This window comes from Giraffa tippelskirchi, chromosome 11 (assembly GCF_054371585.1).
Source record: "Giraffa tippelskirchi isolate mGirTip1 chromosome 11, T2T-mGirTip1v1.2.pri, whole genome shotgun sequence".
NCBI classification, from domain to species: domain Eukaryota; kingdom Metazoa; phylum Chordata; class Mammalia; order Artiodactyla; family Giraffidae; genus Giraffa; species Giraffa tippelskirchi.
In genome coordinates, this window is record NC_137285.1 from 147,021,046 (window position 1) to 147,045,927 (window position 24,882).

The following is a 24,882-nucleotide window of genomic DNA, read 5'->3' on the forward strand; positions in this document are numbered from 1 at the left end:
GTGCAGCCCTAGGGCAAATTCTAAATATCTCTTTAATACTGTCACTTTTTAAAAAAGTGACTTCGATTTTCATGCTTTCATCACTCTCGAACTGCACTCCTAACAATTATCATGCTTTCATCACTCTCAAACTGTGCTCCTAAAAGTGCTTCTCGCATTTAAACACCCATTTATATGATCTCTGTCACCTCCTTCAAATCACTTCTAAAAAAATCCCACTGTTCCACAAAATTAAACTTGTCAGTGCTTTGATTTCATTTTTACAAAAACAAGCTCCTGATAAAATGGGAGATCTATCCATCAAAAAATGCACATAGAGAACATCTAACTCTTGAAGCAGAGGGGGTACAAAAAAGGCCCAATCCTTGTCCTTGTTCAGAAGACACAAACAACAAACACCGGACAGCACACATACAAGGGAAAAGCATATACGGTCAGGGAAAACCTGTCATCAATTCAAGAGACAAACACGCCAGGAGAGCCGAGTCTCCCTTTTCTGTCTAAATCAAACTTCTGTGCTAGTTAATCACACTAAGACTAGAATAATATTTTTGCTACCCTCCACTGAAATTACTCTGCCTACCAATAATTCTACCATCATCATTTCTTTTGAATATATTTATTATCCTGTTACCCTCACACAGATTACAGCTAACGGATCAGGCAAAATTTGCCAGGCTTCAATCCCCATGCTCCCCCATGAAGGCATCTCTTAAAGATGGGTAGTGTAGGGCCCCAGTGTTAAAGAAGCTAAAATTAACTCTGCTTTCACTATCTTCAATACACAGTCTGGCACTAGCAGAGATAAATTAGTCATTTGGGGTATGCTTTGCAGGCTCACTACTTTACTTGCCTTCCAGCTTTTTATCATCAATAAATGAATTAGTTGACAGTGACCTGCAAAACCAAAGTCATATATTGTAGTCATTTTTAGAAGGAAATTCTAAAATGAAACTGGGTTAGATGACTCATGATTCAAAAATCTCCAAATAAAATTCAGAATGTTAATAAAATTAATAGTCAAATATTGACTACAAGCCAGTAACACCCACTATCCTCAAACTCTGGAGTCACACCACTGCTTTTCAGTCCCAGTCTTGACCTTACTAGCCATGTTTAGCTTTGGGTAAATTGCTTAACTTTTTTATACGTGTTACCTCATCTGGCAAATGGTCACAGCAACTGTATCTACTTTAGAAGGTGTTTGAATTAAAAAATCCATGTATTTAGAGCATTTGGAACCATCCTTGGCACACACAGAGTACCCAATAAACTTCTGCTCTCATGATTACCCCAGGCACTGAGGTTGGAGCCTATGGTAGGAGAGGATTGCTTCTCTTCAAAATTGAGTACCTAAGATTTTTTTTCTATTATTTTTCAAATTCTTTTCTGATTAAGGTTATTACAGAATATTGAACAGAGTTCCCTGTACTCTACAGTAGACCCCTGTTGGTTATCTACTTTACATACAGCAGTGTGCAGATGTCAGTCCCAGCAAAAGGGAGTGCCTAAGATTATACAGAAATACCTCCTATTAGAAGGAGACGGAGGAAAGCAGATACGAAGGCGATGATGACTGGCGGACAGATCTTCAACTGCATCTGTTAAGAGTCCAGTGTAAGTGTGACCTTCATTACAAAAGACTGAACCACTTGTTCTAAGAGCACTTATTTATTTATAAACATTTATTTATTACCCTCAACATACCAAAAAGAGTTCATGGAAGCATACAATGAAAAAATACCAACTAATACAATGAGACCAGGGAAATTATAAAAGTTTTTAAAAGATCAAGAACAAAGGAAAAGCTGAAATAAGAGACGTGCTAAATCACGGTTTCCTTTACTGAGATTGAGCTCTAAAATCTGAGAGCTGCCACTGATTTTAATCTCCAGTGACAGCCCCTAAGAGAGTAGACAGTGACTCACGGTATAAATGAGAAAACATTAGTAGAAAGGTAAAATGAGACAGGGACTAAAAGTTGCCAAGGAGAAGGTGAAGTCAACTTAATGACACACTCAACAGAATTTTAGAAAGTCATTAAGTAATGGGACCCATGAGAGACTTAGTACCAGGTCCTAGGCCTTACACAAATACATACCCCTGAAGCCAACAGCGGACAAGTCACAGGCAAACAAGTCACAGGACAACAGACTCCTAAGTGATTGAAAGGCAGAATACATCAGTAAATAGTCACACGGAACCCTGCAACCATACTACACAGCCACAGAAGCAGCTGCCTCAGTGAATGCATTTCTCCAGCATTCAAAGTCCTTTACCTTCCTCACCAGCCAGTTACAAATATGTGCAGAGAAGTGTCTCATCCCTACTCAGCTGACAAGTTCTATTCCCAACTTGGCGTGCTTATGACTCATGGGGGGTTGGGGGAGGGGAGTAAAAGGCAAGTGTAAAACAAAAAAACCAACTTGAATTTAGACTTGAGTTGATCAAGAATGAGGTATTTACTTCTGTCTGATTAGACTATCTTACAACAAAGCAAGAGAGTACTCCTTAAATATATAACAAACCCAATACTCTCTGGAATAACCTGAACTCTTGTCTACATGTCATGTCCTTAAATAGACATGACACCAAAAAAATATCACGAGCCTTCTGTAAGGCCAAACTAGACAAAGCCCTCTGAAACGATGCAAACAGCATCGTCATTGCAAAGCCCAGAGAAATGGGGCATTTCCCAGTTCCTTTTCCAGCAAAAGGTCAAAGGAAGAGGCTTAGCTCCTACTTATAAAAGTGACAGTGTTAGTCACTCAGTTATGTCCGACTCTCTGAGACCCCTTGGACTGTTGCCTGCTAGGCTCCTCTGACCATGGGATTCTTCAGGCAAGAATACTGGAGTGGGTAGCCATTCCCTTCTCCAGGGGATCTTCTGAACCCAGGGATTGAACCCGGGTCTCCTGCACTGCTGGCAGATTCTTTACTGTCTGAGACACAGGGGAGCCCCTCTTACAAAAAGATGTGTATGAGATCATTTCATAAGGAGGTAGATGTCTCAGCCTTTTTTACTCAATTCTTCCATCAGGAAATTCACGTGCCAGGAAAGGAATTCATTTTCACCCCTAAGAACTGGGCTTTGTGACTAGTGAAAAAAGGGAAAAAAACGCTATTACTTTGATGAGAAAAGTTTCTAAGAGAACAAAGTCATTTCTGACACTATGTTTATCAGTCTGGCATCCTCCTCCTAATATATTTTGTTAAATAATATGCATCTTTCCTCCTCACCCCACCCCCAAGATTCTGAAACATTCTTTACCATTTATAACTGACAAAACAAAACAAGACAAACAGGTCACCTCTTTAATTTGAAACCTCAGTCCTCTACAGAAACGCACACAGACAGATGTATGCAGGTAAGAACACAAACTGCAAGCCACGGCTGAGCCCTGAGCCGGCACAAGCCAGGATGGGCGTGCAGGGCAGCCGTGCGGCCGAGCTAGTGGGCCGCCCCTGCTGCTGCTGTACAAATATAGAAAGCTGCAAAGTGGAACAGCAGCTTCAGCAGAACAGATCCTGCGCCGTGCTCAGGGAGGGAGGAGTAAGGACCTAAACAGCCTCATCCATACATGGCTGCTGAGAGGGGGCCATTCGTGAAAGCCCAATTATCTCACACACATGCACTGTGTTCACATGCTCCAGACAAAAAACAGAAACACACAGGTTGGTGCCTGAAGAAAGGTTTGAGATTCTATTTCAGCCAAGGAACCTCCCAATAATTTCAGTCACTTACACCAAGAATCCCTCTGCCACAGGAGACAGAAAAGACATTGTGAACACTTTAGTAGGTCAGAGTCTTACCAGATCAGCAGCAGCCACCACAAGGTTCAATTTATCATTTAAATTCTGGAATTAACATGCAAAAAAGGTTATTCTGCATTTGTGTGAAGGACTCTCGGCTGGTGTTTTCAGAATGAAAGTCTCATTCCAACTCTCAGACTACATTTTGGGTCTCTTCTCTTTTGATTTACAAGTTAAAATAAATCCTGATATAACTTGTACAATGTATAACTTTTAAAATGTACTTCCCAGGATGCTGGCTTATATAATCAGACATCAAATGTTTACGTTCTAAAAATTACTCTGCTTGGAACAATTCATTCACATTCATCTCAATGTAAAGTATATATGAAAAGTTTAATTTGTGGCCAGAGTGAACTCTCCACAGATAAGAAACGCATGGATTAAAAGAAACAAAAGGGCAGGTGGGGGGGCAGAAAATGAAAGAAATCCATTGCTGATGGCCTCAAAAGATTCTGTACTTTAGCTCTCAATGAATCAACCAATACTTGGTGTGCATGTGAATATCTTTGATGACAAAACACTTGCTAAGGTCACCCAGTCAGGAAGGGGAGCTCTGGAGAAGACAGCATTGCCTAGTTCCTCTCTATCACTGAAATGCCTGGTATACGTGTGTGCGCAATCCTCCAGCTTAGGGGACATAAATACTCAAATATACTGGATAGCACCCCAGCAAAATTCTTTCCCTAAAACTCAAAAAAGGGAAACCCTTCAAATCCTTAAAATTAATTGGTCCGCCATAATTATTTACTTTACTATATTTCACAGGCAAACTAACCATCTGAAATCTCCTCTTTGCCCTTGTACATAACCCAGCACTGATGCGCAGAAGGCCCATCACAGATAAGCTGGTCTCTCAATCCCACCTCCCAGATCTCCTAGTGCAGGCAGAGCCTTGTCTACACCCCGTTTGATGTGCCTGAAAAAGAGCACAGCAGGACTCCAGCAGTGGAGGCATTCCAGGGCGTCCCACAAAACACAGATGTGCAAGGGTTCAACGTTTTACTAAAAATCTCTTAACTGTGTTGGTGGCTTATACATTTAATTTATTCTGACCGGGCCTGTTACAGCAACCTTGATTTCCCAAAGCAACTTTGATTTCCCAAAACATAGCGTACTGTGGACTAATATGCTACTTTCTGGATGACATCACAGCTTTAATTATCCATTAAGATTACTTATGTAAAAATAAACACAATGCAAAACATCACAACTATATATACCAAGGGTGACTAAAGTATAACCACAAAACCAAAATGGCTATACACACCTATAGTTTGGCCTTTGGTAAGTCATTTCTTTCCTGATACCCACATCCTCCGGTGAAAAATGGCATTGGACCAGCTCAGGAGTCCGTGTTTAGGGTCCACCGACCTACAGAATTCACAGGTCTTTCATGGATTCCATAAACTTCACTATATTATGTGCAAAATTTTACATACATATGCAAAATAAATTTATGTACTTAAATTTTATCTGTAGGGAAATAGCTCCATAGTTTTTCTACCAGGTTATCAAAGGGGGTCTATGATGCAAAACAGGTTTAAGAATCAAAGACCAAATAATATATAGTTTGTTACATCTAATATCCTGTCATCTCCTCTTCTATGTCCTAGTCCAAAAAGAAGGGAATCTTCATGACTAAACCTAGTCAAGAATAAACAAGTCACCCGGGCCAAGAAATTATTCAAAACAATATATTCCAATTGAAGCGGAATCTGAATCGTTTTAGATGACAGACTAACATCATAATTCTTTAAAAAAAATTCTCAAGCTACTGTAAATCAACCATACCTCAATTACTAAAAAAAAGAAGTCTAGTACAACAATTAGCTCAGGAAAAAAAAAAATTTTTTTCCCTAAGCAAATTTTACCACCAGAGCTTATTATCACAGGAGGCTTACATGCGAGTGGAATCCTGTAGACATGCTTGGGGTTGGCCCACTAGACGGCTCCTCTCCTACCAGGTACACTGTTTTTTCTAAGAAGGCAAGGCTTCCAGTTTCCTGCTTCTAATTCTATCCTGTAGCAAAGTAACAGGAGACAGACAGGGAAAAAACTAGAGCTTGGGAGACTGGAATAAAGGAGACTGATAACAGACAGACAAAGAAGGTACACACCCTGTCAGCAAGAGGTGATACCTGAGAATAGACACTGACTAATATCTCAATTTGTAAAAAGTGTATTAGATCAAAGAAAAAGCTAGCCTACCTCTAAGACAATAGAAGAAAAAAAAAATGAGTCTCTTACTGAACCATTTAAGCCTAAAATTTTTAGGTTCTCATGGCAACCTAAGTCATCACACTGCACATACTGTATATAAAGCACATATTTAGAGGCTTAACTAGTAAACTCAAAATGTGACATATGTGCAATGTGGGCGACAACATTATTCTGGGAACTTTAACTTTAAAATCTTCCAACTTTTATTTTGCAGCCTCAAAGATGATATAATAGAGTCAACTATGCAGAAGGTGCAAGCTCAAGAAAGAGGTTCAAAGAACATAAATAGAAGCAAAGAGATGAAAGACAAGAAAAATCAGGCTATCAGAAAGTTTCTGAACATGGCTCTTCCCCCACTGTGAATCAACCTGTAAATGGAGGCTTAAAAATCAAGATTGCTAGCAAGGACATATATCAAGACAGCATTTGGGACAGACTTTAATGTGGGCCCAGTCAAAGGAGGACATGGTCACAGAGCAGACCACTTGGTAGAAGTAGCACTGACTGCAAGGCAGCCGGGAGAGACTGGTCATTTCTTTCTCTCTCTTTTTTAGGAGCTCGTGGAATATGGCTGTTTAGAATTAAGTAATGTCAGAGCCAAAAGGATGGCTGTGGACATGGGAGGAGAGATAAGGACCAGACCTTAAGAAGGGGAAAAAAGGGAGACAGCAGTCTTTTATGTCACACCATTTCTCACTAAGGAACCAAATAAAGATGCAACGTCTAGTTTTCTCATCTACTAAATGACCCATGCGAGGGATACCCCCATTTATTTGCCCATAGGAATGCCATACATTTCTTTGCAAAGACCTGAAGGTGCTATGAATGCTACCTACCTTAAAACCATTACTTCCATGCCACTTCTGTTAGGGTTAAATTACTCCTACTTTTTAACAAGAAAACAGGTAAAAACTGTTTAGGTAAGGTACACAAACAATATCTTATCAGAGTAGTTCACAGATATGCCCATTTTTCCCCTTAACGCAAGGTAAGAACTTCTAAAATGAGACACTGAACTTACATGACTAACAATTAAAAATTTACCACCACATGAAAAGGAGTGGTTATAAAAATAAATTATTTCATTATTTTTATGAGTCTGAGCCTCTAAAAGCAAGAAAAGCAAAGGAAAATGGCACGGAACTTGGAGTGTGGACTCAAAGTCCCACCCTGACCTACCGCTTGATAGCTGGATGCCCCAAATAAGTTACTCTCCTCACTGAGGTTCCTAACTCAAGTTTTGTTGTCTACAGCATGGTACAGATGCAACCATCTCCCTCCCTCTCTGTCTCATTCCTTCTCTTCCTCTCCTCCCTTCTCTCTCATTCCCCACCTTCCACCCAAAATGTGAAGTCTAACAGCAAGTTTCTATCATTACACTGTAATTCAGCATACTTTCTTATCAAGAAAAACTGTATGATGAACTTTTATGCAAAAACTCACAGGTCAAATTAAGAAACAGAACAACAACAAAAATAATATGTTTTGGAGTAAATGAGGGAAAGGGGCACTGGGTTGAAGCTGGGATTAGATACTTCTCTCAGAGCCAGGCCGCACCTGCTAATGACTAAAATATTTGATTACCTTAATTATCTTGGCTGCATAACCAAGAGGTGCTGGTGGTCATGAAATTCCAGAATATTAAAAACTCAGCCACATTTTCATTATAGCATTCTCTACTGTGTTGAAGTCAAGACAGCAAAAGACTGCCAACAGCATTTTCACTTTAATTTTCTGGTAAGACAAAAAGAAAAATTAACACTGGAGCCAAATTCTCCATTTTTAGACATGCTAAATTCTTCGAGGAAAAAATATCTGTGGTTATAAGAAACTGAAATCATTTTTGTATACTTTATTAGAAAGTATGCATTTATGCTTTGCTTAAAAGGTATTTAAAAAAAAACAAAACCTCAGGCTAATAATCTTAAATGTTTACCTTTTACTACCCTTCCAGTAGTTAGGAAAGAAGAAAAGTGAAATAAAAGCTGAAGCACTTACTGATGGGACATTAAATGACTGGCATATTGATCAACAATGATATCCAGAAAACAGACTTAAAAAAATCCTTTTTTGGTACATGCAATTAATAATTACCAAAATAATATTGGTTTTGAATCTAAAACTCACTTCTGTGTAAATGAACCTACTAAACAATGACAGTAATGGTCACAAATGTACCACAAAAAAAAACCCCCCACAAAACACCTTGCCTATTTAGCTTTTGATTTTGCTTTTAAAATACTCTGAGGCCTCTTTTGAGGCCTTCTGAGAACAGCAGACCTCTTCATCTCACCATCATTTCATCTTATTAATAAGCACATTATAAAATACTTTAAGCTGAATATAGCATTTATCATCTCTTCCCTCCCAGCTGTTAAAGGACTGCTGCTGCTAAGTTGCTTCAGTCGTGTCCGACTCTGTGCGACCCCACAGATGGCAGCCCACCAGGCTCTGCCGTCCCTGGGATTCTCCAGGCAAGAACACTGGAGTGGGTTGCCATTTCCTTCTCCAGTGCATGAAAGGGAAAGTGAAAGTGAAGTCGCTCAGTCGTGTTCAACTCTTAGCGACCCCATGGACTGCAGCCTACCAGGCTCCTCCGTCCATGGGATTTTCCAGGCAAGGACTGGAGTGGGGTGCCATTGCCTTGTTCCAAATATGGCATTGTCTTTTCCAAGTTCTACGATTTAGGCACGACATAATTCTTCAACGAATTATTCTCTCTTGTCATGACTGACAAGGATGACTTAAGTGGAGATAAATAGGCTAATGAAAAACATTCAGGTCTGATTTTCAATTGCTATTTTGTAAGGGAGAAAAACAAAGCTTATAGCTTTAAAATGGGAAAGCCATGTAAAACTATCTTCTCTTTGAATTCAGGCAGTGGGGTTTTTGCTAACTAGACAGATAAACCCCAGCTGAGGGAAGAGGCAGAGGCCACCTGCTCAGGATGCTGTACGAAGGGATTCCTCCACCGGGTGGAAAATTTCCCTGCGTGACCTCTAAGGTCTTTTCCTAACCTCAAAAACTGAGACTTGGTTTTTGAAAAGTAGAAGCAAAGCAAATGTGATGTGTAGGCAGAGACAGCAGAACAGCACTGGAAAATTAGAAGCCATGGATTGGAATCCTGCTTCCACTTCTACGTGAACTTAAATAAGGCATTTCACTTTCTTCTTTGCAAAATGAAAGCTTGAGAGAAGAAAATGAAGATCCTAACATTCTGAGCCTATGGCTTCCTTCTATGCCTCCCTCGGCCACCCACCACCTTCCCACTACTGCACCTTACCATAATCAGGAAGGTTTTTAAAGCATCTAATTAATGCAACACAGAAATTAAAACCTTTAACTTTCCATTCCTGGCTTGTTGCAAGTGTGCAGCAGCATTTTACCAAGGAGTAGTTAATGCCACACAGTTCTTGACATACTGGCTTTTCTTTGAGCGCCACTGACAGTTACAGTGACAAGTTGTAAGCAAGGAGGTTGTTACCATGGGGACCCACTAGGATTCCTGGGGGTGGATCCGACAGGCTTTTTCCGCTTTTGGTCAGAGAATTTTTTGATGGTCTGATCTAGCAATTCAGAAAGCCTGATCTAATTTTTCTTCAGCAAGCTGCCTTTAAGGAATATAGCAGGTCTAAAAGGGTTATTTTTAAGTAGTTTGCCAATCCCACCACCACAATCTATAATCCAGATTAATTCAGTAGTTTGCAAGCTTTAAAAAGAAAGGGGGGGGATCCCTTCCCTGATGGCTCAGTGCAGGAGACACAGGTTCAATCCCTAATCTGGGAAGACCCCACATGCCATGGGGCATCCAAGTCCATGCGCCACAACCACTAAGCATGTGCTCTAGGGCCTGGGAGCCGCACCTACTGAAGCCCAGGAGCTTTGAGTCTAGAGCCCCGGCTCCAGAGCAAGAGACGCCACCACTGTGAGAAGCCCATGCACTGCAACGAAGACCGAGCACAGCCAAAAATGAACACACATTTTTTTAAAAACAGACTTGTAAATGTATCCAGAGGCTATTAAAAATGGCATGATATAAACAATAACGATAAAATAAACACTGGTGTCTTTCTGTGATTATTTTCCATGTAGTATACAATTCTAACAAAATATTAACTGTTTTAATGACACTTATGAGAGTTGAATATATTCAAGTTTTAATCTCTCTATTCATACAAGCAAATAAACACAAGCCCAGTGAAGTCTCAATGGCCTATGTATGCTGCCATTTCTTTCCAGATCACCATACCGCGTGAACTATATTTAGTTATTTCCCTACCAAGACTTCAAAGTTCTCCAAATCAAGCTTCTCCTCAAGAAATTTCAGCTTCCTTACACAATTATGTCAGAAATACATCACACAAAATAATTTAAAAAATAAAACTTATTATAAAATAAATCACACTGATCAGACCAGAACAAAGTTTAAATTGCAGGTCTGCCTCCAAAACTGCTGTGTATGGACAAAGGGAGATGAACTGTCACTCCCAGCTAAGTGTGTGCTGGGACTCAGATTCCCCTGAGATCCATTCTGCTAGAAGATGCCTTAAGAAAGAAGATGATTTACAAGGCTGATCTGTGGATCTGGTTTGATCAGAGAAGTGGAGCAGTCAAAATTCATTATAAAACATTTCTCTATGTCTTACTTAGCCCAAAGAAAAGTTACACCACACAAATTAACATTAATAAAAATAGCACTTGATTTCACAGTAATAATCTAAAACTTAACTATCCTAGGGCTGATCCACAATTACCTCGAGAGCTACAAAGTACTTGGAACAAAGCTTAAGACGTATCCCTGTGCTCATAAAAATCTTTCCTTGATCTCACACTAATAATTACTGAAAAACCTAAATATAAACACCACTAAGATAATATGTGTTGAAACAGAATTCATAACCTAAAAAACAAGTCACAAATTCACAAGTCTAAAGAGAAAAAAAAAAAGACCTAAGGAGACAAGCTACACTGTCAACTAAAAGTAAACAGCAGGCATCAAGATATTCCATAGAAACAGTGTATCTGGTTTTGATATATTTACTCACCTAAGCTTTCCTGTAGCAGGTCCAAAAGGGTTATTTTTAAGCAGTTTCCTAATCCTATCTCCACAATCTATAACCCAAATTATTTCAGTAAAGAAGTTTTCAAGCAAAAAAAACCCGAAAAACTTGTATCCAGAGGCTATTAAAGAAACATGGCATATGATAAAAACAATGATGATATAGTAAACATGGTGTCTCTCCACGATCGTTTCCCATAAACTTCAAATAGGAAGAACACAGGACAAGCCCAAAGCAGTTTTGTCACATTAGTTTACTATTAGACATCTAGAGACAAAAAGAGACTCAGGTCACAGAACTTAAGAGGCAAACTCTTGGGTGCTTTATTTGTTTTTACTACTGGTTTACAATTTCCTTGATTTTATTTTTAAATGCATGTCTTGGCCCAGAAAAGCAAGAGAGCATAGACTGCCAACAGTATCAGATTCTCCTTTTCTTATTTTCTGGAGCTACAGAAAACAGAGCCAGAATCCGGGTTGTCAAGGAGCCTGTCCAGGCAGTATATGGTGTGAGGTTTTAAGATACACAAAGGCTTTTATAGTACAAATCTCAGCCAACTTAATGTTCTTTCAATGGAAAGTGGCTTATATTCCCCCCCCCCAGAAAACTCTGGAGCTTTAAGGTACTGATTATTTTCAAAAGGCAATGATTTAAAGAAATGGAGTCACAGAATTTCAGTCTTAAAAATTTTCTTCCTATTTCTAATCCTTGGTTCTGAACTGTCTCAAACATAAAATTGTCATTCGATATACAGTATTTAAATAAACATTTATCGATTACCTACTTTGTGCAAGGGCCCGGGCCCTATACCAGTAAGCACTATGGACTGTAAAAATGTAAAATGTCTTCTATTAGCAGCACTTAGTTCAATACTATACACACGCTACAGTACAATACGAAGGCATAATATTATTTAGGTTTATTCTCAACAATTTGGGCTTCAATGTAAAATAATGACTTTCAGCTTTTCCTACCCTGCACATCTATATACCTTCCTGGCTGTATACAAATCCACATTTCTTTTTAATTCCTGTTTTAATAGTATAGAGGAATGTTACATTTCTCTGGTGTAAACTCTTTCAACTTAACAGAAACCAGATGATCACAGGAAGAAAAAGAAATCAAATTAGAAGCATTAAACCGTCTTTCTCAGAGCTTCCCTCTCCCTCTCATTAACATTTCTCAAAGAGAAAACCACCACTGTGATGCTCCCATTACAGATCATTCATGAAGTTCCTAACTGAGCTGAGACCAGACAGACTCCATCAACTGGGCACACAGCCACTCACCATTACCCTTTGTTTAGAGTTTCAACTGCCATTCAACCCCCATTGTTGTGTTCCACTCAAGTCCATCAACTTTCTTAAAAGAGAAAACAATCAGGAAACAAATGTGTTATTTAACTAGAAAATGAAGAAAGGATCTAATTCATATGCCTCACAAAAAACTCTTTAAAAATGATGGCTCACTTTAAATTTCCTATCTTAAATAGTAGTATTACTTTATTATCAGTCTTACATGCCTAAGAAGAACGAGTTGTAAACAAATAATCATTAGAAACTTGTTTTTAAAAAAAAAACCCAAGCCCTCAATCTTGAGCTGGCAAAGCACGAGAGAGAAGCACTCTGCACCAGAAGGGACGACACAGATGCAAGTCGACACGACACAGGTCAGGGGGCAGAGCCCCAGGCAGCCGGGGCTGGGGGCGGGGGGGGCGGCGGCAATATTCCAAAGAGCCATGATCCTAGGCTTGACTATCCTAAAGTTCAAATGAATTTAAGAAATGTTAGGCAGAGCTCTGCAGTAAGCATCTTAGTCAAAGCTCTTTTGGTTGTAATTAAGGAGAATTTCCTCCAACCTAGCTTAAGCAAAAAAGGCATTAACTGAAAAGACAGGACCCAAAGGCAAGAAGTATAACAGGGCCACACCTGGAAAGCCTTTAAACACCCAGGCTTCTATTCTGAATGTGTCTCCAGTCTGTCTCTTTCCAGGGCTATATTTCTCATCAATGCTTCTTTCTGGATAAAACTACTTAATTCTGCCTCCCTGTACTGGCCTTCCCTGCTTCCACATATATAAGCCTGAATTTGGCAGTACCCTGGCATCTGCTATCTGTTTCAAGTTCTCTGAATTCAGGTGGACCTGTTTGTTCCCTGAAGGCATGAATCTCAGTTCCAGTCTCAAACTCCTAGGAGAAACTGATTTGCCCAGCTTAAGTTAAGTGCCTGCCACTTAAGTCCAGTAAACAAATTGTTAAAAGAAGGGCTAAGTCACAGAGTGTAATTAAGGTAGGGACTGCATGCCTGACTCCTCAGAAGATGTGTAATAACTAAATAAGAAATAAGGCAGTCTGCATCCTTAAAAAAAAAAACAAAACTTAAAATCTCACTGAAAAAATATATTAATACTAACTAATATCCTATGATACACTGCAGAATGAATAGACAGGAACAACTTCACGACAAAGATCAGCTGTGCACCAAATGACAAACGGAAATAGAACCATGTTCAGGGAAGGGCTGAAGAGCACAAAATGCAATGCCTGTTCCTCTCGCTCTGGCCATAAATCTAAGAATTATGAACCTAAGGAATAAATAGTCTTTTACCACATAAATATCTTTCGTGAAGTATCCTAGTTGAAAGCCTGCTGTAAGGTTGAAAAGGACTATATGACCACCAAACAGTACGGTTTCAAAGTGCAGCACTAACCTGCCAGCTGATGGATATTGGTTATACATGTTCAAGGTGCTTCTCACCACCACCCTGACTTCCTTTCACCCCCGCGCCCCCTAAGATTCCTGCTCAGGCAGCCAAGAGGACAGCACAGTTAACAGCATCAAACAGAGAACTCAGGCAAGAGAGAAACAGCTAAGCTGGGTGGGTGATAGAAGTGTGGGGGGGAGGGGACTGGAACAGAAAAGAGGAATGTTCCCCACACACAAAAGCTATAAGCACAAAAAAACTGAGAAAAGCCTAAATTATTTGTACAAAACAGAAACTATCAAAAACTTAACAGATGTCCAAAAAACAAACACTGGGTTAAAAGACAGTCTACTCACAGTAGACTATTTAGTTACCCTACATTATCACCAAAATATCACACAATCCCACATGGGAGAGCTTGCTTCAATCTCACAAGAAACAAAAAGGTAAAAAGAACAATGAGAAAGTGGTAACAGTTTCTAATTTACTGATTCCTTTGCTGAAGAGTAACAATGTTATGTAAATACAAACTACAAACCTATCAAAATTAAATGTCTAACACTATAAAATCAAATAGCTTTAGAACCAAAAAGCTTCATTTTGTATAATCCCCAAACTAAAGACATTCCGCCAACTGGGAATAAAATTTCAATGGAGTTTCAATGTGGGGGGGAAAGTGATATTTAACTCCATTTTTCAAAGCTGAAGACAGCTATGGAGGTCAGAAAAAGCTAGTGAAGAGTTCTTTCTAAAGCCACACTCCTAACCTACAAACACATCCCCAAAGGGGCATATTAAAATCAATTAATTGAGATCCATTAGATCTCACTGCCGCCTCCAAACCAGAACTTATCATTCCTCTTCATATTTTCTGCCACATTTTCTAAGTGAAGTAAAAGAAAAATCAAAATGTTACAACTGAAATGCTGTTCTAAAAGTGAGTCCATTTCTTATAAAGTGGGGGAGAGTTCAGCTGATTGAGGGCTACATCAGAACTTCACAAAGTTCTAAGAATTAAAATGCTTTAAAATCATTTAACATAAGAAATTTTATACTCGGTCTCCCCAAACTAGACTTTCTCATCTCTTCAGCATACAGTCTAATTTTAATGTAACTTTTATGAAATTCATGTTCTCTGTATAAAAATTTAAAAACAATGGCAAGTATGAAGAAAAGAAAAACTGCTCATGTCCCAATGCCCAGAAAAAAACTTTGGTTATTTATCCTTCTAGCCTGTGAGGTAACATTTTTGAAGAATTAAAGATTTCCTTAGCAGAAAGAATCTGTTAAGTTAATATGGAGTTCATAGATATAAAACATTCTTGAAAATTTTTCAGATCTGGAACTCAAAGAAGTTAAAAATAAACTTATGCTCATGGCTTCCACAGCATAACAGGTTAAAAAGTAACTACAGAACACAGGCATTCCCTGGTGGTCCAGTGCTTAAGACTCCAGTGGGCCCAGGTTCGATCCCTGGTTGGGCAACTGCAACTAAAACCCCACAGGCTGCAAGGTGCACCCCGCAGAAAACCCAAACACACGACACAACAGTTCTGTTGATTAACTCTGTTCGGAAACCAGTACTTTTAAGGAGAGTCCAACTGCCAATTTCATGGCCAGGACAAGTTACAATTACAAAGATCTCATCAAGAAAACTGTCTTCAGTAAATTACAAAGCTCAGATAAGGATTCTTGATACAACAGTTTACTAAGCAAATAGCTACAATCAATTAACTCTTTCATCTCTTTGTTCAGTCACTTAGTTGTGTCTGACTCCTTGTGACCCCATGGTGTGCAACACACCAGGCTTCTGTCCTTCACCATCTCCCAGAGCTTGTGCAAACTCATGTCCATTGAGTCGGTGATGCCATCCAACCATCTCATCCTCTGTCATTACAATTCTAAATACTGGCGTCCACCCTCTCTACAAGCCTAAAACTAGTTATCTATAACCAGGTGTCCCTAGAGCAGATCCAGTAATACACTCATTTGTATCTCTCAGTTTTCTGTGAACACAGAAGACTCCCCATTAGCAAGCTCTACGTGAGGCACACAGAGTGAAGACGACAGGAACCCACACGACCAAGCAGCCCCCGGGACAGTGAGCCAAAGGCTCTACAGGAAAGGACACTCGCCCAGCGAAACGGTTCAGACGCACAAATGGGACTTTAGGAAAGAATCTTATCCCTAAGCCACAATGAACAAAGGCAAGTGCACAACAAAATACACCTAAAAGGGGGAAAAGGAAAGGAACACTGACAGTAGCTACTGTCTATGTATGGCACACTCAGTCATTTTAACTGCATCTTTTATTTGGCTTAACTGCATTACTGACCAATGAATAAGCAGTAGGCCCATTTTTACAGATGAAAAAAGGAAACAGCATTATCAGCACTGTACCAGGCCCTACCCAGCTCCCTGCTTAAGTTATCTCAATTAATTCTCACATTACCACTCCAGCAATCTCCATTTTAAAGATGGGGGAAAAAAGCCCAGAAATGTTACGGTCACACAGTGATATTACCAATTTAAGGCCAAGAGCTGGATGTGTCAAACCTATCCCTGCCAGGCTTTGCTCATAAGCCCTATTCAAGTCACATCATTCTTTCAAACCACAGGTTTCAAACCAATTTTAAAAACTCAAAAATCCTAGAATCAACTCTCAATTATGAGATTAATTCTCCAGGTTTTGTTCAACAATTTCTTGTTTTGGAATATAGGCAATATTTAATAACTATAAATGGGGTAAAACCTTTAAAAATTGTGAATCACTATGTCGTACATCTGAAACATATAATATTGTAGATCAACTATACCTCAATTTAAAAATTAGTATAAAAATTTTGTTTGTATTTTACTTCCTCTTTGAACATTTCAGCAGGCCATAGCACCTCTAGGAAGAGGTGTGCAGCAATCAACTAGCAGAATTTGTAAACTCTGCTAAGAAGGCCTACATATAAAGCTAATTCTTATTTCAAACATATAGTGAAATACTTGAACTTCCATGATACAGTCTACTTTTAATTATTACCAAAAATAATCAAGAATCAAGGAATAGTTATGAACAAAAAAATGGTTTGTGGTGTTTGAAAGAGAGGAATATAAGGGGCTTTCCTGGTGGTTAAGAATCCGCTTTGCAATGAATGGGACACCCGTTTGATCCCTGGACCAGGAAGATCCCATGTGCCTCAGAGCAACTAAGCCCATGCAGCACAGTGACTGGGTGCTCTGGAGCCTGAGAGCCAAAACTATCGAAACCTGTGTGCCCAAGACACCGTGCTCTGCCACTGCGAAAGCCAGCGCGACAAGATGCCCACACACCGGAATTAAAGAGCAGCCCTTGCTCTCTCCAACTAGACAGCCTCAGCGCAGCAACTATGACCCTAAATAAATCATTAAAAAAAAAAAGAGGAATATAAACTCGCTAACACTACAATAAAATCCCATGCATCAAGTACTGGGAGGCCTGTAATACCTCTTTAGGACAACAGAGTTAACCAAATAAAACTTCCAGTTCATCTCATGTCCCAAGAATTAATATTAACCACACTCCTTTTGTTACTGGAGAGGAAGAAAAATGGAGTTGGAGGCTATGTCCAAAAAGCAAAGAGGAAAAGTAGACAGTCAAGCAGTTCAAAATCAGTTATGAACCTCCAAAAAAATAAGGAAAAGCTCACCTTAAGAAGAAAGCCTTTTATCATGAGAATACTCTGAATATACAGAAACAAACTCTGAGGCTTATGATAACCTTCAGAAGGCTCTTACCCTTAAACTATTCATTATTAATTCTAAGTAGGCCATTAAACTAGACTTTACCTCTATACAATATAGAATACCTGGATATCAGTCCACTCCTCTAACAAAAAGCACTCATATATTAGTTACACAGCAATAGCAGAAATTTGCCTTTTCTTTTTCTTCATGTGATACTTTTTCTGTACATATAAATCAGAAATTAGAAACGATGCTGATAACTGTGATCTGGGTTACTGTTACATACTTTGAAGCACACTGATATGTTTCAATTTTTTCAAAGAACTGAGGGAATCTGGACATCCCCCTGTAATTGGCAATTCCCAGGAAGAGCAAGCATTCTAACCAATTCAAGAGCCTTTATGGAGCACCAAGAGAGGGCAAGATACCAAGATGAAAGAGACATCCCTGACTTCAATCAGCAGAGGACTTCAACCACAGAAAGCCCTAATACCTGCTACAATCGGATGAACCTTGAAAACTGTGCTACACGAAATAAGCCAGACACAAAAGGATAAATATTGCACGATTCCAATTACATGAAATATCCAGAACAGGCAAATTCACAGGGACAAACAGTAGACCAGAGGTTACCAGGGGCTAGGAGGAGGGAGCAATGGATGGCTATTACTTAATGGTTACAGATTTTCTGCTTGGGTTGAAGAAAACACTTTGGAAATAGAGATGATTGCACAACACTGTGAATGTACTTCATGTCACCGTGCTGCACTCTTGCAACCGGGAGAGTTCCCTAGTGGCCTAGTGGTGAGGATTTCGGGCTTTCACTGTTGTGGCCCCTGTTCAACTCCTCTTCGGGGAACTGAGATCCTGCAAGCCAAGTGGCATGGCGCAGCCAAAAAAAAAAAAGGTTAAAATGACCTAAACCTAAAACTATAAAACTCGTAGAAGAAAACAGGGGATAAGCTTCAGGGCACTGGACTGGGCAGTGGTTTCTTGGATGGGACACCAAAAGTACAGGCAACAAAAATAAAAACAAATGAGACTCCATCAAAGGACACAACACAGTGAAAAGGCGTGGGAGAAAGTATGTGTAAATCATATACATCTGTTAAGGGGTTAATATACAGAATAAATGAAGAACTTCAACTCAACACCACCAAAATTTTTTTATTTTTTTAAATGGGCAAAGGACTTCAACAGGCATTTCTGAAAAGCTGATACAGAAATGGTCAACAAGCATATGAAAAGATGTTGATCGTTAGTCAGAAATGCAAATCAAAACCACAGTGAGTCCTCACAACGTTAGGACGACGACTGTCAGAGAAGAACAGGGAACTCCCTGGCGGTCTGGTGTTGAGGACTCCGTGCTTCAGCAAGGGCTCAGGATTCACTCTCTGGGGGGAGGACTAAGATCCTGCATGCCCTACGGTGTGGCCAAAAAAAAGAAGAGAACAAACGCTGGTGAGCGTGGGGAAATATATGAACTCTTGTGCACTGCCTGTGGGATTGTGCAACAGTGCAATCATTGTGGAAAACAGCATGGAGGCGCCTCAAAAAATTAGACACAGGACCACCATATGATTCAGCCAGTTCACTTCTGAGTATCATCCAGAAGAATTGAAAGAAGGATCTCAACGAGATATCTATATCTGCACATCGATATTCATAGCAGCACTCATCATAAAGGCCCAAAGGTGGAAATAACTTATGCCCATCGACGAATAAGTGGACAAAATGTGGTATATTCATATAACAGGTTAGTCAGCCTTTAAAAGGAAAGAAATCCTGCCACGTGCTACAACCATGGATGAACCTTAAAGATACTCTGGTATGTGAAAGGAGAACCCAGTCACAAATAGCCAAATACTGTGTGATTCCACTTATAAATCAATAAGTCGTCAAATTCATATTAGTAAGCAGAATGGCAGTTATGAAACGCTAGGGAGAGGAGAAGAGGAAGAAAATGGGAGTTGTTTAATGGATGAACATGAACATTAAAAAGTTCTGGGGATCAATTTTCCATTAATATGAATGTACTTAATGCTAGGGGCTTCCCTGGTGGCTCAGTGGTAAACAACCCTCCTCTCTGCAGAAGACGTGGGTTCGATCCCTGGGTTGGGAAGATCCCCTAGACGAGGAATTGGTGGCAACCCACTCCAGTTTTCCTGCCTGGGAAATTTCATGGACAGAGGAGTCTGGTGGGCTATAGTCCATCTGGTTGCAAAAGAGTCGGACACCACTTGGCAATAACAACTCAATGCTACAAAACTGTCCATTCAAAAATAATTAGGATGGTAACCTCAGGTTATGTGCCCTCAGTTCAGTTCAGTCGCTCAGTTGTGTCCGACTCTTTGCGACCCCATGAACCGCAGCACGCCAGGTCTCCCTGTCCATCACCAACTCCCAGAGTCTACCCAAACCCATGTCCATTGAGTCAGTGATGCCATCCAGCCATCTCATCCTCTGTCACCCCCCTTCTCCTGCCCCCAATCCTTCCCAGCATCAGGGTCTTTTCCAATGAGTCAACTCTTCGCATGAGGTGGCCAAAGTATTGGAATTTCGGCTGCAACATCAGTGCCACGTTAAAAAAAAATGGTTAAAATGGCAAAATTGTGTTATATTTTGTCACAATTTCTTTAAATAATATAATATACTAAAACTACAAAATTGTATAGTATGTGAATTACATCTCAATAAAGCTGTTAAAAAAAAGCAGAGGAAACAGAGTTTAACCAAATTCTGTCATTTGCTGGTTTAAGAAAAGAGAGCAATTTGTTGGAAGTACCCAGATCCTTGAGCTCAGAAAGGATCCTATGCTTCTACTTCCTCCAACTTCTTCACCCCAGCCTCCAGGTGACAGCCCTTTTCTTTCCCTCTCCAAGGCACATCACCACCACCTTCTAACCTCCCAGTTCCTTATTATGTCTGGCCTCACAGGAAAGTTAAGTTAAAGAAGCTACAGCGGCAGTCACAGGAAAGGGCACAGAATTCAAGACTCAGACTCTACGTTTAGCAGCAGAGCCAAAATATTTTTAAAAAGAAAACAAAAAATCACACAGTAAACATACAATCAATGTCAGGTCTCTGCCCTTCCTCTCCTCTCCTTCCAGCCCAGCATGTTTAAAAGAGCAAATTCTCAGCTCCCGTGCTGGGATAGCCACTGGCCTAACTCACATGTGCTGGAGCTATAAAACACAAAGCATCACTGAATATGTAGCTGTTAATGCCTATCACCTATTATTAAATCCTAAAAATACATCACAAAACTATTAACTAGGATAAGGCTATTTTGATAAAATAACAAACTTTTCTACTGCATATAAAAAGATAGTGAAATAAAGACTAAATATTACCCATCACCTCTGAGTGGTGGAACTAAGGGTGAAGCTCTCCCTTTCTGGTATATCTACATTTTTAATAATGAATCTGTAACTTCTGTAATAAGAAATATAACTGTCAGAAGAATAAATCATTCTGGCTTAAAAGTTCACTGTCTGCCTGTGATACCACATTACTGCACTGAAGCTGAACTGGCACCATGTGAAATAGTCATGATTCCCTACATTTTACAGATGAGAATGAACTGAGGCTCAAAGCAGAGACTTGGGCAAGGCTGTATGACTAGTAACAGAGCAAGGATGACAATTAAGGCCTTCCAACTTCAAGTCCTTTCTGTTCCACCACATCTTGAAGAGCAATTTGCATTACTGCTCATTATATATATATATTTTTAATCTATGTTGAAACTGTCCTAAGAGCAGGTGCTACAGAATCTTGGGCAAGTAACCTGGGGGCGCCTCAGTTTCCTCATCTGAAAAGTGAAGTGGCTGGAAAAGCTCTTCTATCTCACCAGCTCATGTAGCCTCACCAGCGAATATATTTTAAGTCTAGATACCAAGTGAGAAGAAAATCCCGTGGGCAAAAATGAATAGTTGGAAAGAAGTTGAGACCTATGCTCTGGGTCAAGGGCCATTCTCAATAGAAACAGGTGGTGGACAGTCAAGAGGAAAGAACCCCCTGGGGAAAGCATAAACTTCCTGGTCGAAGCAACAGCTGAAAGCTCCAGCTTTGCTTCCCTACCAGCAATGCTTCAATCTTAGCTAACTTACGATGAGAAACCGCAGACTTGTAAGTAAAGTTAGAAGAACGTAACAACACAGCCGTAGGGGAGGGACCTGGAGCAATAGTTTATGCACGCTATGGCAACTGGATTATTTTCCAAGTGGACTCGTGAATATTAAAATGGAAAGAATCCTTGGTGGTTCCGAGAGACGACCCTTCCTCAGTGAGAATTTCAGGAGAGACTGAAACTTGGCAATACCCCTCGGAGAGATGTCACACTTGTGGAAAATGAGCCAACCCGACACTTGTGGAAAAGGTGAGAGAATCCAACTAAAGCCTCTTCAACCTACAGAGCATCAAAGAAAGCCAAAAGACCTTTATTAAGGGTGAATTCTTGCAAAGGATTCATCGGGTATCCGTAACCTCTTATACTGCAAGCATTATAAAGCAGTCCACGCTGTCTGACACTACTAGCCAGCCTTCTCACTCGAAGGTATAAAAGTGCAGCATTAACTTTGCTGGCGAGAAAAAAAGAAGATTCCATTTTGCTAAAGCAGCCTCCTCCGACCAAAACCTTACCACCTGCCCCTCCACTACGGGGATGAGCCTAAACCAAGGAGAAGCTGCTTCAAGCCTGGACAACCATCCTCGAGAATTAAAACAACATCCTGCCCGGAAAACCGCAACCGAAGACACCAGAAGCTTAAATTCCAAAAGCAGGTCCTTTAGCGAAGAAAGAAAGCTCCTGGCCCTGCTCTCGGCGCTCCCGGGTGCGAGAATCCAGCCTAGCTACTAGGCCATGACTGGGTGAGCACCTGACGTGGGGGGAGGGTGAGCCAAGGCCCTAGCGGATCTGGGGCGAGGAACTGGGGGGCTCCCAAAGCTCCGGAGGAGAAGCGCGGCCCTCCAGAGGCGGGGGTCCTGGGGACACCCCCCCACCCCGAGGAGAAGGACCGAGAACACGTGGGGCGGCAGGAGCAGGGAAGGGGTGTCCCGGGCAGGCAGCCTGGGTCTCGCACGGCGCCGGAAAAAGGAGGACGGAGCTACCCCCGGGGCAGGGAACCCAGCCCTCGGAGCCCCGAGGGGGGAGGCAAAGGGCGCGGGGGAGAGGGCCAAGGCCACGAGGAGGGCGGGTCTCCCTGGGCGCCGGGGCACGCGCCGGGCCAGCGCGGCGGGCCCCGGGCAGCGGAGGACCCCGACACCCGGGGAGAGACCGCGACCTGCCTCCGGGGGCCGCGGGGAACACGGAGCGGCCGCGCCCGGAGGGGCCCTGGTGACCCGCGGGCCGCTCCGACCGGACCCGCCCCGCGGCGCCTCCCTCCTGCCCCTTTCCCTCCCTCCCGCCCGCGCGGCCCGTTATCCCACGGCCGCCGCACTCACCAGCGGCTGCACCTCAGCCCGCCGCCGCCTCAGCTGCTGCCTGCGCCTCCGCAGCCGCCGCCGCCGCCTCGCTGCTGAGGCCGAGTCCCGGGGGAGCCGCCGCGTCCCGCCGCCGCCGCCGCTGCCGCCGCCGCCAGAACAGAACACCCCAAAATGGCGGCACTTCCGGCACCTACCACAGGCGGGGAGGGCCGACGCGGAGGGGGGAGGGCGGCTCGGGGGAACGTACCACCGCGGTGCCGCCCGCAGCGCGCAGCCGAGCGGGGCTCGGCGCAGGGGCGGGCCGAGCGCCCGGCGCTGCAGCGCCCCCTCGGGCTGGGGAGTGGAGAAGCAGCCGCGCGGGAGCCCTGGGGCCCTCGGGCGGAACCCTCGGCCCGGGGAGCGGCGAGGGCAAGTCTCTTTGTCTGGTTACCCCGCTGGAGGGAAGACTTGGGGGGAAGACCCCCGGCCTGAAGACTTGGAAGTTCTCGGCTCTGCGCCCCTCACCCACAGGAGTTCTGGATGAGCTGGCGGGCGCCGACCTCCGCTTGGCGCTGAATATGCGCATAATAAAATACTTGATGAATGAATGGGTGAGTGAATGGGATGGTGCTTGGCCAGCGCTGGGCACCTGACACACCCTCCTTTCTAACCCAGCCGATAAGCAACGGGATCCTGGCCGTCTTTCTCTGCTGAGATGTGGACTGTGAGTGCATTGCAAGCTTTCAGAGTTAGACGGATGCCCTCTGGCAGGATGATCAGCTGCGTGAACTCACAACCTTGCAAAAATCCTTGGCGCGCCAGGAAGCTCTTAAGAGTTCTACTAAAAGATTGACTTTTCCAGCCCTAACCTGCTTCTCCCAGTGAAAAAAAATGTTTTTCTTCTGTAACCAAGGCTAGGTCCCTGAAGACCTCCTTCAGGGTGACCCAGAAATCCCAGGATCTAGGTAGAATGCAAACAGTTCAATAGTTTGTTCCTTCTTTCGTTTGTTTGTTTAAAAGGTCAACGTCATTTATTACCGCAAGTTCTCCATCTTGTGGGACAGTAAAATGCAGAGAAAGAAAGAAAACAGTTCTGAGACCTTCTGGCCCCAGCAAAATGCAAATAACTCATGGGTTTGCAAATGATTTCTCCGTAACATCTGGCTTCTCAGAGCAATAACTCTCCTACCCACAAATACTGATTATACCCTACCTTACCACAAAAAAAATAAGTGGACTCCCAAGCAGAGGCCTCAAGGGTTTTCCCATGTGTTGGAAGCACCTCTTTCCCCTCTTAAGGGGAAAAAAAATAGTCACAGTGTTTCTAGTACCATACAGATCTAAACAATTAACCCTTAAATTATACGCTATCAGATTTCCTAGTTGTATTGTGTAGTTTATCATTTTATATATATTTATAATGCTAATATTCAGACCAGTCAATCCTAAAGGACATCAACCCTGAATATTCATTGGAAGGACTGATGCAGCTGAAGCTCCAGTACTTTGGCCACCTGATGCAAAGAGCTGACTCACTGGAAAAGACTCATGCTGGGAAAGACTGAAGGCGGGAGGAGAAGGGGTAACAGAGGATGAGATGGTTGGATGGCATCACCAACTCAACAGAGGAGAGTTTGAGCAGACTCCCGGGAGATAGTGAGGGACGGGAAGCCTGGGGTGCTGCAGTCCATGGGTTGCAAAGAGTTGGATAGGACTTAGTGAACAACAACAAATAATGCTGACATATGATCTTGTTCTTGATAATAGTTTTATGTGTAATTTCCTGAAAACATCTTCCATTTATAGACCATTACAGCTTATGGAAGGTTGTCATATGTTGTTCTTCAGTCGCTCAGTCACATACACTACCACAATTATTTTTATATTTCTCTCCCAGCTGCTGTAGATTGTAGAAACCTTTTAAGCAGAGAATCTGTTCCATTCTTTTGTATGCCATTGAATCATC

At 41.8% G+C, this 24,882-nt stretch overlaps 1 protein-coding gene across 50 annotated transcripts in view; it reads right to left on the bottom strand.

Moving 5' to 3' along the window:
* The window catches only part of CELF1 (CUGBP Elav-like family member 1), a 63,680-nt gene extending 40,575 nt beyond the window's left edge, over positions 1-23,105 (bottom strand). For 39 of the 50 annotated variants that reach the window (XM_081538820.1, XM_081538800.1, XM_081538796.1 and 36 more), the window contains exon 1: positions 22,956-23,105. The gene's annotated coding sequence lies outside the window, so the exon portion shown is untranslated. Of the gene's footprint in view, positions 1-7,620; positions 7,771-22,955 lie in introns of all 50 variants that reach the window. The other 11 variants (XM_081538821.1, XM_081538802.1, XM_081538814.1 and 8 more) reach the window with 1 other exon arrangement.
* Positions 23,106-24,882: the final 1,777 nt, after the last annotated feature.